This window comes from Silurus meridionalis, unplaced genomic scaffold, assembly GCF_014805685.1.
Source record: "Silurus meridionalis isolate SWU-2019-XX unplaced genomic scaffold, ASM1480568v1 Scaffold787, whole genome shotgun sequence".
Classification (NCBI taxonomy): domain Eukaryota; kingdom Metazoa; phylum Chordata; class Actinopteri; order Siluriformes; family Siluridae; genus Silurus; species Silurus meridionalis.
Window position 1 is genome coordinate 1 of NW_025804722.1, and position 6030 is coordinate 6030.

At 39.1% G+C, this 6030-nt stretch overlaps 2 non-coding genes across 2 annotated transcripts; one reads left to right on the top strand and one right to left on the bottom strand.

Annotated features, from left to right (window-relative positions):
* Positions 1-2126: 2126 nt before the first annotated feature.
* Positions 2127-2198, bottom strand: trnag-ucc. Its single transcript has one exon. It is a non-coding gene; the product is annotated as a tRNA-Gly (tRNA).
* Positions 2199-2354: 156 nt separating this feature from the next.
* trnav-cac lies at positions 2355-2427 on the top strand. The gene has a single exon. It is a non-coding gene; the product is annotated as a tRNA-Val (tRNA).
* Positions 2428-6030: the final 3603 nt, after the last annotated feature.

The following is a 6030-nucleotide window of genomic DNA, read 5'->3' on the forward strand; positions in this document are numbered from 1 at the left end:
TACCCCAAGAGCACAGAGACCACTCATCCAAGAGGTCACAAAAGACCCCACAACAACATCCAAAGAACTGCAGCCTCACTTAGCCTCAGTTAAAGTCAGTGTTCATGACTCCACCATGAGAAAGAGACCATTTAAAAACTGCATGTTCACTTGTGATATTGTTACTAATATTTAAATGAGGTTGATGATCTGAAATATTAACGTGTGACAAACATACAAAAAAATACAAAATCAGGAAATTGCAGTTGCTCAGCTGGAGGTCACTTTGGAACAAAACCAGCATGGAGTTTCAGGATTCTCTAAATCAGGAAGAAATGTGCAGAGCATCAGAGAAATATGAGAGGAACCCAATGTTGAACCTCTCCATGTCTAATGATTCAAAATTAAAGAAAATGTACAAAATAATGAAATATTAAATCATTCAACATTTTTGTGTGTTTTTGTTACTATAATAAATATAAAAGTAATTAAACCTGTTCAGGGGGTGTCCCAATACTTTTGGCGATATAGTGTATCACTTCATTTGTGCTGGAACAGTTTTCTCTTTACAGGATCTGTACCTCAGGTATGAGAAAATATGACTATAACACACTGATAACACACTTTACCAGGCAAGACTTCAGGAAGTTTCAGACTTTTCCTCATAAACAAAGGTAGACCTTTTGAGAGCTCTAGATTTTCTTTGAGCAGCACATCAGAAGCCTGAAAGACAGAAAAAGATCAAACCTTCAGATTCATGGGTAGTAAAAGTTGGTGCCTCTGCATGCTTTATTACAGATCCTTTGCACTGTGGTTTAGAAGTAAACATTAATGATCTTTTTCAGGAGAATACATTTGTCCCTACCTGTCAGAAAAATTCAACCTCCTAAAACTCATTTTTTCCGATATCTCCAAATTCGTGATTTTGTAAAGAACACATCCTCTCATTTCCTGCACCCACCGCCTAAACAAGAGATTGATCGAGTTTTAGAAACAAAACTTTGTAAGGGTACTGTCTCTAATATTTATAAAACTATTTTTCATTCGTTGTTCAATCGGGCTCTTCATCGCTTTCTAAAATAAGAGTAACTGGAATCGGACCTTAATTATAATTTCACGGATGAGGAATGGTCCAAGGCCCTTGGTCGTGTACATTCCTCCTCCTCTATATGCGCCCGTCATTCGTTAATACAGTTTAAATTGTTGCATAGAGTGTATTGGACAAAGACTAAACTATCTAAAATTAACCCTGGTTTGGATCCAACTTGTGATCCGGCTACTCTTTATCATACTTTTTGGCTTTGCCCAGCCTTGACCTCTTTCTGGACATTAATTTTTAAATCAATCTCTGAATACTTCATTTTAGATATTAAACCATGTCCCCTAATAGCATTATTTGTACTCAACCCCACAAATCCCTCCTTGTCATCCTTACAATCAAACATGCTCGTCTTTTGTTTTATAGTAGCAAAGAGACTTATATTACTGAACTGGAAGAATCCTCGCCCAACCAGTTCTTCCCATTAGATACATGACCTGTCTCAGTTTATTCAAATAGAAAAAATCAGATTTACATTACTTGAGTATTACGGAAGGTTTACACCACCTGGCAACCATTCTTATTGTATTTAAGAGAAAGAGGAAAATAAAATCCTGTTCTCTTTGTTTAGCCTTTTTGAGCTCTTCCCCTTGCCCCTGACTTCTTGGTAGATGTAGAAAAGAGAAAGGAAAACATATATCTTAGAGAGTGTTCATGTACTTAGGTGCAAATCTTTTATTTTGTTTTATTATTTTCTTTCTTTCTTTCTTTCTCCTGTTCTTGATGCTCACATTCATGATTGTGATTATATGTATAACTTAGAAAGAGAGAGACCAATTTCTTGTTGTTGGACTAAATTAAACACTGTTCCATTGTCTTTCTCGCCTGAGTGTCTTTCTGTTTGAATGCATCAATAAAAAAGAGTTGGATAATAATAATAAGAATAATAAGAAGAAGAAGCTAAGTGATTTTGAAATGTTTTGCCGGTGTCTATGATGACAGGCGGGACCATCTAATACACAAACGCCAAGTGTTCAGGGGAAGCAAATAAAAGCAAGACTGCTTAGAGGTTGTTACTTTGGCAACTGAACATAATCACTAAAGGTTTTGCGTTGGCCGGGAATCGAACCCGGGTCGACTGCTTGGAAGGCAGCTATGCTCACCACTATACCACCAACGCCACGCTGGCAGGGGCAAACATCGCCGAATGAATCCATGCTAGAAGAACGTTGGTTGTTTTGAACTTCTCAGCAAACCGGTTCATTCTCCTGCTCTACTGCAACTGCGAATGCATGTAAAAGTGCAAACAGTGACCAAGAAGCTTTTCCCTGTGGTAGTTTCTGTAGTGTAGTGGTCATCACGTTCGCCTCACACGCAAAAGGTCCCTGGTTCGACACCAGGCAGAAACAAGGTTGTGATTTTGAAGCTAGTGTTAAATTCTTAGGCCTGTAAACTGTGTTACTCGACAGCATTAGAGAAATGTAGAAAACTTTCTTTTATATTGTTTCTGTAGTGTAGTGCTTTTAGTTATTGCTGCTGTTTAAACTACAAAATGTTCAAACAAGTTAAATGTTCCTTATTTTAAAATATGCAAATGCAGTTATAGGAAAATAAACAAGTTTTTTATTTCAATAAAATCTGAATTCAAGAAATTTCTGGAAAGAAATGACTTTGACTTATTTTACACACAGAACTGTGCAGTAAAGCTGAAACTCTACATCTTCAAACTGCATCATGTAACTGAAAAAAAAAGCAAAACTTTACAGGATGTGGTGTTTTGCACAATGTGGCACTGAGGACCAGTTTCCCTCTCCCTCCTGACCTCCCTCCCCCTCAGCATTATGACCCCGAGACACAGCCCCCATGAGGAGGTCATACGGCGTTTGAAAGAAAGACAAAAATCATGGTTTAACTTCATCTTTTAATAATTGTGCAATTTTACTTTTGTCACATTTTCACAAAAGTTTATCATGTGGATTTTAATTATTTAGTTTAAAAGCATCCTCCAGTTGAGAAACACTGATTTAGAATCAGGATTTAAATGATGTCGAACACTTCAATAAACACGTGATTTATTATTTTAGATTTTTATTGATTTTATTAATTATTATTGGACATGGAGAGGTTTAGCTTTCAGTTCCTGTCCTTGATGTCCAGACTCACTTGTTTTCTCTCTTTTTCTTTTTTACTGGAATGGATGATAGTCGCCTGATCCAGTGCGGCAGGGGAACAGATATAGAACTGTGAGACTTCAGTGCAGACCACACCTCATCATGAAACCTCAAACCACCACCGTGATGTCTCGATGAGAATACCATTGAGTCTCTTCCGATTGTGTGACATTTGTGACAAAGGATAGGACGACAATTCCAATCACGATGTTTCGCTGGTTCAGTTGTCCATAGAACATAGCCACAGAAGGTGATGGTGTAGTACGTTACAAAGGTGCTTTGTATGGCGAAGTCCGTGAAGAGAATCCGTGAGTTCTCAGAGCAACCAGTGAACGGGCAGGAACTCCAAACGATTGGGCAAGGGTAATAGCCCTACGCACATGATAGATACGGGTGATCAGCTGAAGTCCTGCAGGAAGATCATAGACAGAGTTCTGGATGGAATCTCACATTCCATCTGGGGAGAACATGTCAGAGTGGTGCAGAATGTCCATCACCGGTCTGAACCGGTCCTCATCAGTTTCCCAAACGAATTCTTCCTTTTCTGGAGGAAACCTGAACCATTTACGGGGTAAATGATGGCACCGTTTACCTAAAGGACAGGTGGGCTGCTCCAGGCACCACAGGCAGTGCTTTTGAAGAACAAGGAAATAACAAGCATCGTAGGTCTCTAAAGTTGACAAAGTTGAAGCGAAACCCTCAGCACATGCTTGATGTACAAACACATGCCTTGATGCAGACGCATACCTTGCAGAAGCCTCCTTTGTTCACCAGCTGCCATGTTCCTGCACACAGCATAAAATACACACAACAACAACATGATTTATATACGATATAATCAAAGGATCAGAATTGAAGCGTAGAAAGAGTTTAGTGCTTTTAGTTATAAGGAAACGTTTGTTACAGTCATTTTTCTCATTGACTATGGCCATAATCCTCCATCCAAATCCACATAGATGTTTTGATCCATATCTGTGGAGATGTTTTCTGTAGAAGACTCTTCACCTGTAATTTTATACACTGGGAGCTGCGTATTGTCTAAACAATGACAAGGAATTCCACAACAGATAAAACATGCCACGGCTGCAAGGATTATTAAAATTGTAGCCCCAGTCTGACCCTATTCTACTCTATTTATTAGTATATTATGTTAATTATACTTGGAGTAAACAGGTTACATGAGTTTGATTAAAATATGGATAAATAGTTAAATTATGCTACTTCATTGTATCTAATAGTTTCTATACTAAATATTAGGTCAATTTGATGGATCCATTTAAAAAGTTAAACTATAAAAGCTAATCTTAGCTAGCTGGCTAGTTACCCATGCTAATGTCACTAAATAATGACTTTGTACTTTTCGAGTCTTCTATTAAATAATCTACAATATTCTGCCATAATTATTTAGACGACTTACCAGGTACCTGTATGAAGAAATGTTCAATAGAAGAGGATTTGTAATGTTTTTTAGTTGCTGCTAATCGCTGCTGCTTCTTGCTGCTGTTTGTTTGTTTGGTGGTTGTCAATTTTAGTGTCTCTTTACTTACAATTGCTAAATTCACAAATGAGAAACAAAAGCACGCTCTGATTTATATATACGTGTCACACTGTGACATCAAGTCAAGTCAAGTCAAGTTTATTTGTATAGCGCTTTTCACAACAGACATTGTCTCAAAGCAGCTTTACACAAATCAACAGTGATGGTGAATGGTGTGCATTTGTCCCTGATGAGCAAGCCGTGGCGACTGTGGCAAGGAAAAACTCCCTTAGATGTTATGAGGAAGAAACCTTGAGAGGAACCAGACTCAAAAGGGGAACCCATCCTCATCTGGGTGACATCAAGAGTTTGATCATAAATCTTTCAACAATACAGAACACTGGAGAGTGAGAACTAACATGATTACTGGAGTATAAGATTATAAGTAATGTTCTTTCTGCAGTCTTAAACAGTCTATATGGTTAGTAGCTCTGAGTTTTATAAGCTCAGCATTTGTGATCATCACAGATCCAGCATCAGCTTCTCCATGCCAGAGCCTTTAAACACTCCAGGAGGTCCAATGTCAAAACTCCACACATGTAGCGGGATCCAAATGGCACTGGTACGTCTCTAGATGGTTCAGGATGTTTGTGAGTTCGGCATCTACTTCTTTAAAGGTCCGTAATCATCACGAGGTGGGAGGTGACTGAGCTGGAGCAACCTCAGGATGCCTCGGGATGGGAGAGAAAGAGAAGCAGTGGAGAGAATTAGCGTAGCTGCTGTTCATGATATTAACAGCACAAGTTGATAATGTGCATGTGATCAGATGTTCTGGAGCACAAGGTTATGATGTGATGTGTGTTATGTGTAGGCTTTGCTAAAAGATACGTTTTAATCTACACTTAAATTGGGTGAGTGTGTCTGAGCCCGAACACTGTCAGGAAGACTATTCCAGAGTTTAGGAGCTAAATGTGAAAATGCTCTACCACCTTTGTTCCTCCAGTCGCTCTTTGCTCTGATCAAATGATCTCTCTCCTGCTCTGCACTATTTTTACTTTCTCACAGTGATTCTGAGTATCCTGGAGCTCCATGGAGGTCTGTTCCAAATTACCTCAAGCTGAGCAACATGTTCCTCCAGTCTTTTTGTTCTCTCGTCCAGCTCTCTCTCTCACATTCTACGTTTTCTCCAGTTCCTCATGCATTTTCAGGAAGACTGGAGCTCCTTGGTGGTCTGATCAAAGTGACCTCAAGCTGAGCAACACGTTCCTCAGTTGTTTTGTTCTCGTCCAGCTCTGGCTTCTCTCAGTTATATCCTGTTCCTGCTGCTTTGCTCAGAAGCCAGTAGCCTCCAGCTTTTGCACCGT